Source organism: Coregonus clupeaformis, chromosome 1 (assembly GCF_020615455.1).
Source record: "Coregonus clupeaformis isolate EN_2021a chromosome 1, ASM2061545v1, whole genome shotgun sequence".
In the NCBI taxonomy this organism is placed as follows: domain Eukaryota; kingdom Metazoa; phylum Chordata; class Actinopteri; order Salmoniformes; family Salmonidae; genus Coregonus; species Coregonus clupeaformis.
The window spans coordinates 44,251,156-44,265,458 of NC_059192.1; the positions used below are offsets into that span (position 1 = coordinate 44,251,156).

General features: G+C 44.1%; 1 protein-coding gene across 1 annotated transcript in view; it reads left to right on the top strand.

Annotated features, from left to right (window-relative positions):
* Positions 1–14,303, top strand: part of LOC121582690 (heparan sulfate glucosamine 3-O-sulfotransferase 1-like) — a 68,343-nt gene that overhangs the window by 37,827 nt on the left and 16,213 nt on the right. The gene's annotated exons all lie outside the window — the stretch shown is intronic.

The window sequence follows — 14,303 nt, forward strand, 5'->3', positions numbered from 1 at the left end:
GATTAACTCTTTAGTATTATCCCAGTTTACCTATTTGCTTATGGTCTTGCCTACGCCTAGCGAACAGTTTTTTTAATTATATGAGAAAAAAATATTCAATTTTATTTGGAATGGCAAGCCAGACAAAATTAAAAGGGTCTATTTATATAATGAATATGAATTCGGAGGACAGAAATTATTAAATATTAAAGCATTAGACCTATCACTAAAAGCTTCAGTCATACAAAAGTTATACTTAAATCCGAACTGGTTCTCAAGCAAATTAGTAAGATTGTCTCACCCAATGTTCAAGAATGGCCTTTTCCCTTTATTCAGATTACAAACACTCATTTTCAGTTATTTGAAAAGGAAATCATCTCCCAAATATCACTATTTCTAAAACAAGCCATAGAAAGTTGGTTGCAATTTCAATTTAATCCTCCAGAAACGACAGAACAAATAATGCAACAAATATTGTGGTTAAATTCAAATATACTAATTGACAAAAAAATGTTATTTTTTGACAGAATGTTTAAAAAAGGTATAATCTTCGTAAATGATATCATCGGTAGGACTGGTGGAGTTATGTCGCACATGCAGCTAACAAAAACATATGGAAATGTCTGCTCTACCCAAAATTACAACCAAATAATTGCAGCCTTACCGCAAAAGTGGAAGAGGAAAGTGGAAGGGGGAGAAAGTAAGGAACTTGTCTGTCGGCCTTGCATTAAAGAACATAATTGGTTAAGGAAAACTGTGATAAATAAAAAAGTATATCAGTTTCACTTAAGGACCAAAGGATTGACAGCCGTCCCATATAGATTGCAAAATAGTTGGGAAGAGATTTTTGACGTACCGATCCCGTGGCATAGTGTTTATGAACTGACACGCAAAACGACACCGGATCAAAAATTTGAATCTTTCAATTTAAATTATTATATACAATTCTTGCTACCAATAGAATGTTATTTATATGGGGGATTACAATCTTCCCATCTCTGCAGATTTTGCTGTGAAGAGACAGAATCATTAGATCATTTGTTTTGGTTCTGTCCATTTGTAGCTTGTTTTTGGACACAGGTCCAGGAATGGCTAAAGGATTGCAATATTTACCTGGACCTAACCTTGCAGATAGCATTACTGGGTGATCTGAAAAGTCATAGTCAATCGATCAATAATATAATAATACTTTTAGCAAAAATGTTTATTTTTAATTCACAATCTGTAGAAGCAATGAGAATAGAAAGGTTCAGAACTTTTGTAAAACATCACAGTACGGTTGAAATATATATGGCAAATAGAAATCCTATATGGATGGTGTTAAGAGATAGATGGGAGGTATTGAATGGAGTTGAAGGATGGGACTAATAACAAATAACAACAAATAATAATAAGATAAGTAATAATGTAAGCATACTGTGTCCATAATAAGTATATAGGTTGTATGTTGGGAGCTTTTGGGAAAGAGCACAGTTAGAAAGATATGGCATATAGAACCAAACCGGATGGACATCATGAAAATGATCGGAGAGGTTGAGAGTAGAAGAAGTTCAGGAGCAAAAACAAATAAAATAGAATTATTGTCAAATTGACTGTGTCCATAAGGTGTAGATAGTAAGTATAGGCTGGAAGTAGAGGCCTGTGCATTGTTGTTCACTAATTTACCCCAAGTAGGGAAAGGATGGCGGGGTTGAAAAGTAATAAAGGGGAGTATATATATAAAAAACATGGGGGATAAGAAGTGATGCAGACAATTACATTGATGGAAGTTACAATCTATCTGCAATATTAAGCTGATCTACCCCCCCAAAAAAAACAAAAACAAAAAAACACACTGCTATTCTTTGGTGGTGAAAATAGTGGCAGTATATTTTTTCAACATATTCAGATATATCAGTGTCCTGAAACCTGCCATAAGAAAAAATAAAAATAAAAAATAAAAAATAGATTTTCTTCCATCGCCATTATCATTCAGAAATCAGCTTATGGAGTGGAGGTGTGGGAAGTCTGATGTATGTGGTGCCATAGAAATATAATCTATTCATTCTATTTATGTGTGCGCTGTGGTGCCATCTTCATTGAGAGAAGGACATCTTAAGAGGGGTGAAACTTGAAGACTGGGATCAAGTTTGTTGTTTGTGGGTTTGAGTTGCAGCAAGGCATGCATCGATTTTGGGTGATTCTGCATTAGTGCTAGTCTGACAAGCCAAAGGTTTACTTTTTAACCACCAGGGGGCCCTGCAGGTATACATTTACATTTACATTTACGTCATTTAGCAGACGCTCTTATCCAGAGCGACTTACAAATTGGTGCATTCACCTTATAGCCAGTGGGATAACCACTTTACAAAATGTTTTTTTCTTTTTCTTTCTTTCTTTGCGGTGGGGTAAGGTGGGGTGGAAGGATTACTTTATCCTATCCCAGGTATTCCTTAAAGAGGTGGTGTTTCAAGTGTCTCCGGAAGGTGGTGAGTGACTCCGCTGTCCTGGCGTCGTGAGGGAGCTTGTTCCACCATTGGGGTGCCAGAGCAGCGAACAGTTTTGACAGGGCTGAGCGGGAACTGTGCTTCCGCAGAGGTAGGGGGGCCAGCAGGCCAGAGGTGGATGAACGCAATGCCCTCGTTTGGGTGTAGGGACTGATCAGAGCCTGAAGGTACGGAGGTTCTGTTCCCCTCACAGCTCCGTAGGCAAGCACCATGGTCTTGTAGCAGATGCGAGCTTCAACTGGAAGCCAGTGGAGTGTGCGGAGGAGTGGGGTGACGTGAGAGAACTTGGGAAGGTTGAACACCAGACGGTCTGCGGCATTCTGGATGAGTTGTAGGGGTGTAATGGCACAGGCAGGGAGCCCAGCCAACAGCGAGTTGCAGTAATCCAGACGGGAGATGACAAGTGCCTGGATTAGGACCTGTGCCGCTTCCTGTGTAAGGCAGGGTCGTACTCTCCGAATGTTGTAGAGCATGAACCTACAGGATCGGGTCACCGCCTTGATGTTAGCGAAGAACGACAGGGTGTTGTCCAGGGTCACGCCAAGGCTCTTCGCACTCTGGGAGGAGGAGACACAACGGAGTTGTCAACCGTGATGGCGAGATCATGGAACGGCAGTCCTTCCCCCGGAGGAAGAGCAGCTCCGTCTTGCCGAGGTTCAGCTTGGGTGGTGATCCGTCATCCACACTGATATGTCTGCCAGACATGCAGAGATGCGATTCGCCACCTGGTTATCAGAAGGGGGAAAGGAGATTAGTTGTGTGTCGTCTGCGTAGCAATGATAGGAGAGGCCATGTGAGGATATGACAGAGCCAAGTGACTTGGTGTATAGCGAGAATAGGAGAGGGCCTAGAACTGAGCCCTGGGGGACACCAGTGGTGAGAGCACGTGGTGCGGAGACAGATTCTCGCCACGCTACTTGGTAGGAGCGACCGGTCAGGTAGGACGCAATCCAAGAGTGAACCGCGCCGGATATGCCCAACTCGGAGAGGGTGGAGAGGAGGATCTGATGGTTCACAGTATCAAAGGCAGCAGACAGGTCTAGAAGGACAAGAGCAGAGGAGCGAGAGTTAGCTTTAGCAGTGCAGAGAGCCTCCGTGACACAGAGAAGAGCAGTCTCAGTTGAATGACCAGTCTTGAAACCTGACTGGTTTGGATCAAGAAGGTCATTCTGAGAGAGATAGCAAGAGAGTTGGCTAAAGACGGCACGCTCAAGAGTTTTGGAGAGAAAAGAAAGAAGGGATACTGGTCTGTAGTTGTTGACATCAGAGGGATCGAGTGTTGGTTTTTTGAGAAGGGGTGCAACTCTCGCTCTCTTGAAGACGGAAGGGACATAGCCAGCGGTCAAGGATGAGTTGATGAGCGAGGTGAGGTAAGGGAGAAGGTCACCGGAGATGGTCTGGAGAAGAGCGGAGGGGATAGGGTCAAGCGGGCAGGTTGTTGGGCGGCCGGCCATCACAAGTCGCAAGATTTCATCTGGAGAGAGAGGGGAGAAAGAAGTCAAAGCATAGGGTAGGGCAGTGTGAGCAGGACCAGCAGTGTCATTTGACTTAACAAACGAGGATCGGATGTCGTCAACCTTCTTTTCAAAATGGTTGACGAAGTCATCCACAGAGAGGGAGGAGGGGGGGTTGGGTATCCAGCAGGGAGGAGAAGGTGGCAAAGAGCTTCCTAGGGTTAGAGGCAGATGCTTGGAATTTAGAGTGGTAGAAAGTGGCTTTAGCAGCAGAACCAGATGAAGAAAATGTAGAGAGGAGGGAGTGAAAAGATGCCAGGTCCGCAGGGAGTCTAGTTTTCCTCCATTTCCGCTCGGCTGCCCGGAGCCCTATTCTGTGAGCTCGCAATGAGTCATCAAGCCACGGAGCAGGAGGAGAGGACCGAGCCGGCCGGGAGGATAGGGGACATAGAGAGTCAAAGGATGCAGAAAGGGAGGAGAGGAGGGTTGAGGAGGCAGAATCAGGAGATTGGAGGGAGAAGGATTGAGCAGAGGGAAGAGATGATAGGATGGAAGAGGAGAGAGTAGCGGGAGAGAGAGATCGAAGGTTGCGACGGCCCATTACTATCTGAGTAGGGGCAGATTGAGTAGTGTTGGAGGAGAGCGTGAGAGAAAAGGATACAAAGTAGTGGTCGGAGACTTGGAGGGGAGTTGCAGTGAGATTAGTAGAAGAACAGCATCTAGTAAAGATGAGGTCAAGCGTATTGCCTGCCTTGTGAGTAGGGGGGGACGGTGAGAGGGTGAGGTCAAAAGAGGAGAGGAGTGGAAAGAAGGAGGCAGAGAGAAATGAGTCAAAGGTAGACGTAGGGAGGTTGAAGTCACCCAGAACTGTGAGGGGTGAGCCATCCTCAGGAAAGGAACTTATCAAGGCGTCAAGCTCATTGATGAACTCTCCAAGGGAACCTGGAGGGCGATAAATGTTAAGGATGTTAAGCTTGAATGAGCTAGTGACTGTGACAGCATGGAATTCAAATGAAGAGATAGACAGATGGTTCAGGGGAAAAAGAGAGAATGTCCACTTGGGAGAGATGAGGATTCCTGTGCCACCACCCCGCTGACCAGATGCTCTCGGGGTATGCGAGAACACATTGTCAGACGAGGAGAGAGCAGTAGGAGTAGCAGTGTTTTCAGTGGTAATCCATGTTTCCGTCAGTGCCAAGAAGTCGAGGGACTGGAGGGTAGCATAGGCTGAGATGAACTCTGCCTTGTTGGCCGCAGAACGGCAGTTCCAGAGGCTGCCGGAGACCTGGAACTCCACGTGGGTCGTGCGTGCAGGGACCACCAGGTTAGAGAGGCAGCAGCCACGCGGTGTGAGGTGTTTGTATAGCCTGTGCGGAGAGGAGAGAACAGGGATAGACAGAGGCATAGTTGACAGGCTACAGAAAATGGCTACAATAATGCAAAGGAGATCAGAATGAAATGAACTAAACATCTGGGAAAGCAAGAGAGCGGGGCCTCCCTCACTTACGTTTCACTGAAACACCCAAATATAACTTTCCCAACTTCCACCTCAGAAACTATAATTGTTGTAAACTACAGCGGTTCAATGTTTTCTAGGAATAGACTAACTTAGTTTATTCAGCTAGCTAACTTGGTACAGTATTCTTCTGTGAAAACCGTCCAGGGCACCTAGTCATATGACGCCACAGCCAACTAGCATGCCGGCCTCCAACAACACGGTTTAGCACCAATACTCGGCCACAACAAACCACCAGTGTGTCAACATGCCAAGCAGATCATTCGTGTCCGTGTCTAACATTGTGGGTTAGTCGCGACAGCTTGAGCGAGTCCGTCGTCAACTTATTCAGCCAGTTAGTTAGCTAGAATAGTTAGCATACTAGCTAGCCATTGCTTTCAGCCAACGAAGAAACCCGTCCACCTACGGCACGAACACACAGAGAGAGCCAAGCTAACGTTAACTAGTCACCCATGTCCCAAATTCCCTTGAACGACTCTGGCTACCAGTATGTAAAAACAAAACACAAATGTAGGTTATAACTTACCCCTAGCAGCTACTGTTACAGTGGGGGAAAAAGTATTTAGTCAGCCACCAATTGTGGAAGTTCTCCCACTTAAAAAAATGAGAGAGGCCTGTAATTGTCATCATAGGTACACGTCAACTATGACAGACAAATGGAGGAAAAAAATTCCAGAAAATCACATTGTAGGATTTTTAATGAATTTATTTGCAAATTATGGTGGAAAATAAGTATTTGGTCACCTACAAACAAGCAAGATTTCTGGCTCTCACAGACCTGTAACTTCTTCTTTAAGAGGCTCCTCTGTCCTCCACTCGTTACCTGTATTAATGGCACCTGTTTGAACTTGTTATCAGTATAAAAGACACCTGTCCACAACCTCAAACAGTCACACTCCAAACTCCACTATGGCCAAGACCAAAGAGCTGTCAAAGGACACCAGAAACAAAATTGTAGACCTGCACCAGGCTGGGAAGACTGAATCTGCAATAGGTAAGCAGCTTGGTTTGAAGAAATCAACTGTGGGAGCAATTATTAGGAAATGGAAGACATACAAGACGCAAGCTCCACGCAAGATCTCACCCCGTGGGGTCAAAATGATCACAAGAACGGTGAGCATAAATCCCAGAACCACACGGGGGGACCTAGTGAATGACCTGCAGAGAGCTGGGACCAAAGTAACAAAGCCTACCATCAGTAACACACTACGCCGCCAGGGACTCAAATCCTGCAGTGCCAGACGTGTCCCCCTGCTTAAGCCAGTACATGTCCAGGCCCGTCTGAAGTTTGCTAGAGTGCATTTGGATGATCCAGAAGAGGATTGGGAGAATGTCATATGGTCAGATGAAACCAAAATATAACTTTTTGGTAAAAACTCAACTCGTCGTGTTTGGAGGACAAAGAATGCTGAGTTGCATCCAAAGAACACCATACCTACTGTGAAGCATGGGGGTGGAAACATCATGCTTTGGGGCTGTTTTTCTGCAAAGGGACCAAGACGACTGATCCGTGTAAAGGAAAGAATGAATGGGGCCATGTATCGTGAGATTTTGAGTGAAAACCTCCTTCCATTAGCAAGGGCATTGAAGATGAAACGTGGCTGGGTCTTTCAGCATGACAATGATCCCAAACACACCGCCCGGGCAACGAAGGAGTGGCTTCGTAAGAAGCATTTCAAGGTCCTGGAGTGGCCTAGCCAGTCTCCAGATCTCAACCCCATAGAAAATCTTTAGAGGTAGTTGAAAGTCCGTGTTGCCCAGCGACAGCCCCAAAACATCACTGCTCTAGAGGAGATCTGCATGGAGGAATGGGCCAAAATACCAGCAACAGTGTGTGAAAACCTCGTGAAGACTTACAGAAAACGTTTGACCTGTGATATTGCCAACAAAGGGTATATAACAAAGTATTGAGAAACTTTAGTTATTGACCAAATACTTATTTTCCACAACAATTTGCAAATAAATTCATAAAAAATCCTACAATGTGATTTTCTGGATTTTTTTTCTCATTTTGTCTGTCATAGTTGACGTGTACCTATGATGAAAATTACAGGCCTCTCTCATCTTTTTAAGTGGGAGAACTTGCACAATTGGTGGCTGACTAAATACTTTTCCCCCCACTGTAGCAAGCCAAGTGCAAAGCTAGCCACTGAATCGATTCGGCCAGTTTGCGTCTGTTAGCTAGGTCGTTCCAGCTATTTTTTAGTAGCTATCCAGGTAGCAACAAGCTAACAACATTTCGAGCACAGTAGCTACTTACTACCTAACGTTAACGCTTCAGACAATAAGGTTGGCGTAATTACAGGTACTCTCAGGCGTGAAACAACTATCCACAGTTGCTAATAGTTACCAGTAGCTAAATCAAATCAAATCAAATCAAATTGTATTGGTCACATGCGCCGAATACAACAGGTGCAGACATTACAGTGAAATGCTTACTTACAGCCCTTAACCAACAGTGCATTTATTTTTAACGAAAAAAGTAAAAATAAAACAACAACAAAAAAAGTGTTGAGAAAAAAAGAGCAGAAGTAAAATAAAATAACAGTAGGGAGGCTATATATACAGGGGGGTACCGGTGCAGAGTCAATGTGCGGGGGCACCGGCTAGTTGAGATAGTTGAAGTAATATGTACATGTGGGTAGAGTTAAAGTGACTATGCATAAATAATTAACAGAGTAGCAGCAGCGTAAAAAGGATGGGGTGGGGGGGGCAGTGCAAATAGTCCGGGTAGCCATGATTAGCTGTTCAGGAGTCTTATGGCTTGGGGGTAGAAGCTGTTGAGAAGTCTTTTGGACCTAGACTTGGCACTCCGGTACCGCTTGCCGTGCGGTAGCAGGGAGAACAGTCTATGACTAGGGTGGCTGGAGTCTTTGACAATTTTGAGGGCCTTCCTCTGACACCGCCTGGTATAGAGGTCCTGGATGGCAGGAAGCTTGGCCCCAGTGATGTACTGGGCCGTACGCACTACCCTCTGTAGTGCCTTGCGGTCGGAGGCCAAGCAGTTGCCATACCAGGCGGTGATGCAACCAGTCAGGATGCTCTCGATGGTGCAGCTGTAGAATTTTTTGAGGATCTGAGGACCCATGCCAAATCTTTTCAGTCTCCTGAGGGGGAATAGGCTTTGTCATGCCCTCTTCACGACTGTCTTGGTGTGTTTGGACCATGATAGTTCGTTGGTGATGTGGACACCAAGGAACTTGAAGCTCTCAACCTGTTCCACTACAGCCCCGTCGATGAGAATGGGGGCGTGCTCAGTCCTCTTTTTTTTCCTGTAGTCCACAATCATCTCCCTTTGTCTTGGTCACGTTGAGGGGAGAGGTTGTTGTCCTGGCACCACACGGCCAGGTCTCTGACCTCCTCCCTATAGGCTGTCTCATCGATGTCGGTGATCAGGCCTACCACTGTTGTGTCGTCGACAAACTTAATGATGGTGTTGGAGTCGTGCCTGGCCATGCAGTCATGGGTGAACAGAGAGTACAGGAGGGGATTGAGCACGCACCCCTGAGGGGCCCCCGTGTTGAGGATCAGTGTGGCAGATGTGTTGTTACCTACCCTTACCACCTGGGGGCGGCCCGTCAGGAAGTCCAGGATCCAGTTGCAGAGGGAGGTGTTTAGTCCCAGGGTCCTTAGCTTAGTGATGAGCTTTGAGGGCACTATGGTGTTGAATGCTGAGCTGTAGTCAATGAATAGCATTCTCACGTAGGTGTTCCTCTTGTCCAGGTGGGAAAGGGCAGTGTGGAGTGCAATAGAGATTGCATCATCTGTGGATCTGTTGGGGCGGTATGCAAATTGGAGTGGGTCTAGGGTTTCTGGGATAATGCTGTTGATGTGAGCCATGACCAGCCTTTCAAAGCACTTCATGGCTACAGATGTCAGTGCTACGGGTCGGTAGTCATTTAGGCAGGTTATCTTAGAGTCCTTGGGCACGGGGACTATGGTGGTCTGCTTGAAACATGTTGGTATTACAGACTCAGTCAGGGACATGTTGAAAATGTCAGTGAAGACACTTGCCAGTTGGTCAGCACATGCTCGGTGTACACGTCCTGGTAATCCGTCTGGCCCTGCGGCCTTGTGAATGTTGACCTGCTTAAAAGTCTTACTCACATCGGCTACGGAGAGCGTGATCACATAGTCATCCGGAACAGCTGGTGCTCTCATGCATGCTTCAGTGTTGCTTGCCTCGAAGCGAGCATAGAAGTGGTTTAGCTCGTCTGGTAGGCTTGTGTCACTGGGCAGCTCGCGGCTGTGCTTCCCTTTGTAGTCTGTAATAGCTACCCGCTAGCTAGTCCAGTTAGTGGGTTGGCTAGCTTCGTGCTTCACCGGGCTCAGCCGAATACAATACTTACCTACAATAATTACATACAACAACCTACGATAACTACCTACAATACCTAACTACAATCTAAATACATAGTTTAAGCTTTACTCGACAAAGCTTAAACTATGTATATAAGCCATATAAGCCAAGCTTACCTCCCGCCAGAGAGAGACACAACCTCACCCGACGACGACGATGGTATACATTAGTCCAACTCCAATGTGATGATGTTGATGAGAGAGCAGTCTCCTACCAACCTCCCCCAAGATCTTTTCTCTTAAACCCCTTCTTGTGTGACCTTCGAATGTCTGCTGCTTGCAAATAATGTCTTCAAGGAATGTCTCAAGTACCTGGGCTGTTGAATAGGTTGTCTGTACTTCCTATGAAAATGTACTTTTTCTCTGGTGCTTAATAATTATCTTAGAAATAGAGAGCTATTATGCGAGGAATGGTGGACTGGCACAAAGCCTTTTCAAACTTTTCGGCTGCATCTTCATCCAGGTCTTCTTCATTCTCAACAGCATCTGGTAAGAACAAGGGTCAAGTCTGCCACTCAACCATGAGCCTGAATTAGCCTAGTGGTGCTTGTATAATGATTCATAAAGAAACAAGTGTGAAGTCTTCGTGTCAACAGTAAATCTATTTTAGTTTTATGAAATCACTCCATTTATCTCTGCTCATTGATCCAAGCACTTAGACCTCACTAGTGTTCAAAAAGAGTGTGTTGTGTTTTGTATAGGACTTACTGGTGGTGGCATTCCTACCTGACTAGTCTCTTCATGGCAGTCTACCTGTTTGTCTACGATGTGCACTACTTTTCCAAGCTGCAGATCATCAGTGTGGCCACTACCATCCTCTACTTCACCATGATCATGGTGCTCATATTCTTCCTCTTCACAGGGGAGTCAACAACAGTGCCACACTACGCAAGGCTCTCTAACAGGTTTTTGCAGAGAAGCTCAAACAAATAGGGTATCTCCTGATTTTCATTGTAACAAAGACAGTTCTGGAGCTTTTGGCAGACTTTGGCAGATTCATCGGCTGTTTCCAGCCACCCCTCTCAATAGGAATTTTATCCACCTTTAATAAGTGGACATTTGTGGTGCTGTAATAGCGAGCCGAACCAGTTGAAAATATTGATGCCAGGGATATTTTTTGGTGTCTATGCTCCTGAAGTGCTCTGGCCCTGTGTGCTCTTTCATTAGTTTTGTGTTTTTATTCATTTATTTCTGGTACCCTTATACTGGACTCGCAAAATGTACAGTAGCCCTTACCCAGCTATCCAGTTAGCTAAACACTCATTCAAATAACTCTGTGAGAAGCAGGGTGCCATTTTGGAAGTTTACTTGAATCAGTGTGAAACTGCAACAAACACAAAAGTACATGTTTTCAGTTACAGTAGTATAGAGCACAGAATGTCTTACACAATAACTGCGCTAAATGTACAAAATAAGGAATAAGAGTACTCAATCTAGAGTCAAATATAAAATATGGTTACTAGAATGCAACTGTATGCTTGATATTGCTAAGCTAGGTGTCCTTAGGGAAAATAGCACTGAAGCTAATGCAAAGTAGGTAACAGCTAACTAAATTCTTCATCTTTTACAGAAAAATGAAAATGATATGTGATAAACATTTATCTTGTGTTAATAAACAAATGTACTTAGACATTGCATCTTACAAAGCTTATAAAGAAGGATGTTGAAGGATTGTAACTACTATGTCACACTTGCACATCTTCCACATTGCTTCAATTCTGAAACTGCTTCCTGTCACATGACACAAACAGGTAAATTCTACACTGTTGCACTTAAACTGCCACCAGGGGGTGCTAAACAACTAACAGGTCCAGAACGTATTTAGGCTTGTTATGGCAAGCCTACATACGGTCAGGAGTAAAATAAAACAATAGCTTAATAAGTCACATAAGTTGCATGGACTCTGTGTGCAATAATAGTGTTTAACATTATTTTTTATGACTACCTCATCTCTGTACCCCTCAGTCGAGCAGTGAATTTTAAACACTGATTCAACCACAAAGACCAGGGAGGTTTTCCAATGCCTCGCAAAGAAGGGCACCTATTGGTAGATGGGTAAAAATAAAAAAGCAGACATTGAATATCCCTTTGAGCATGGTGAAGTTATTAATTACACTTTGGATGGTGTATCAATACACCCAGTCACTATAAAGATGCAGGCGTCCTTCCTAACTCAGTTGCCGGAGAGGAAAGAAACCGCTCAGGGATTTCACCATGAAGTCAATGGTGACTTTAAAACTGAGTTTAATGGCTGTGATAGGAGAAAACGTAGGATGGATCAACAACCTTGTAGTTACTCCACAATACTAACCTAATTGACAGAATGAAAAGAAGGAAGTCTGTACCGAATAAAAAAAAATCCAAAACAGTCATCCTGTTTGCAACAAGGTAATACTGCAAAAAACTTTTGGCCTGAATATAAAGTGTTATGTTTAAAAAGAAACAGAATGGAGCTGAGCACAGGACAAATACTAGAGGAAAACCTGGTTTGGTCTGCTTTCCACCAGACACTGGGAGATGAATTCACCTTTCAGCAAGACAATAACCTAAAACACAAGGCCAAATCTACACTGGTGCTGCTTAACAAGAAGACAGTGAATGTTCCTGAGTGGCCAAGATACAGTTTTGACTTAAATCTACTTGAAAATCTATGGCAAGACCTGAAAATGGTTGTCTAGCAATGATCAACAACCAGTTTGACAGAGCTTGAAGAATTCTGAAAAGAATAATGGGCAAATGTTGCACAACCCAGGTGTGGAAAGCTCTTAGACTTACCCGGAAAGACACAGCTGTAATCACTGCCAAAGGTACTTCTACAAAGTACTGACTCAGGGGTGTGAATACTTATGTAAATGTTATACAGTGAGGGAAAAAAGTATTTGATCCCCTGCTGATTTTGTACGTTTGCCCACTGACAAAGACATGATCAGTCTATAATTTTAATGGTAGGTTTATTTGAACATTGAGAGACAGAATAACAACAAAAAAATCCAGAAAAACGCATGTAAAAAATGTTATAAATTGATTTGCATTTTAATGAGGGAAATAAGTATTTGACCCCTCTGCAAAACATGACTTAGTACTTAGAACCTTCAGCTCCCTCCACAGATTTTTTTATGGGATTAAGGTCTGGAGACTGGCTAGGCCACTCCAGGACCTTAATGTGCTTCTTCTTGAGCCACTCCTTTGTTGCCTTGGCCGTGTGTTTTGGGTCATTGTCATGCTGGAATACCCATCCACGACCCATTTTCAATGCCCCTGCTGAGGGAAGGAGGTTCTCACCCAAGATTTGACGGTACATGGCCCCGTCCATCGTCCCTTTGATGCAGTGAAGTTGTCCTGTCCCCTTAGCAGAAAAAACACCCCCCAAAGCATAATGTTTCCACCACCATGTTTGACGGTGGGGATGGTGTTCTTGGGGTCATAGGCAGCATTCCTCCTCCTCCAAACACGGCGAGTTGAGTTGATGCCAAAGAGCTCAATTTTGCTCTCATCTGACCACAACACTTTCACCCAGTTCCCCTCTGAATCATTCAGATGTTCATTGGAAAACTTCAGACGGCCCTGTATATGTGCTTTCTTGAGCAGGGGGACCTTGCGGGCGCTGCAGGATTTCAGTCCTTCACGGCGTAGTGTGTTACCAATTGTTTTCTTGGTGACTATGGTCCCAGCTGCCTTGAGATCATTGACAAGATCCTCCCGTGTAGTTCTGGGCTGATTCCTCACCGTTCTCATGATCATTGCAACTCCACGAGGTGAGATCTTGCATGGAGCCCCAGGCCGAGGGAGATTGACAGTTCTTTTGTGTTTCTTCCATTTGCGAATAATCGCACCAACTGTTGTCACCTTCTCACCAAGCTGCTTGGCGATGGTCTTGTAGCCCATTCCAGCCTTGTGTAGGTCTATAATCTTGACTTCCTTGGAGAGCTCTTTGGTCTTGGCCATGGTGGAGAGTTTGGAATCTGATTGATTGATTGCTTCTGTGGACAGGTGTCTTTTATACAGGTAACAAGCTGAGATTAGGAGCACTCCCTTTAAGAGTGTGCTCCTAATCTCAGCTCGTTACCTGTATAAAAGACACCTGGGAGCCAGAAATCTTTCTGATTGAGAGGGGGTCAAATACTTATTTCCCTCATTAAAATGCTAATCAATTTATAACATTTTTGACATGCGTTTTTCTGGATTTTTTTGGTGTTATTCTGTCTCTCACTGTTCAAATAAACCTACCATTAAAATTATAGACTGATCATTTCTTTGTCAGTGGGCAAACGTACAACATCAGCAGGGGATCAAATACTTTTTTCCCTCACTGTATGCCATTATGTTTAAAACTTCAGTGCCCTTAAATCTGTAGATTGAAGCATATACAGTACCAGTCAAAGGTTTGGAGACCTACTCATTCAAGGGTTTTTCTTTATTTTTACTATTTTTTACATTGTAGAATAATAGTGAAGACATCAAACTATGAAATAACACAAATGGAATCATGTAGTAACCAAAAAATATATT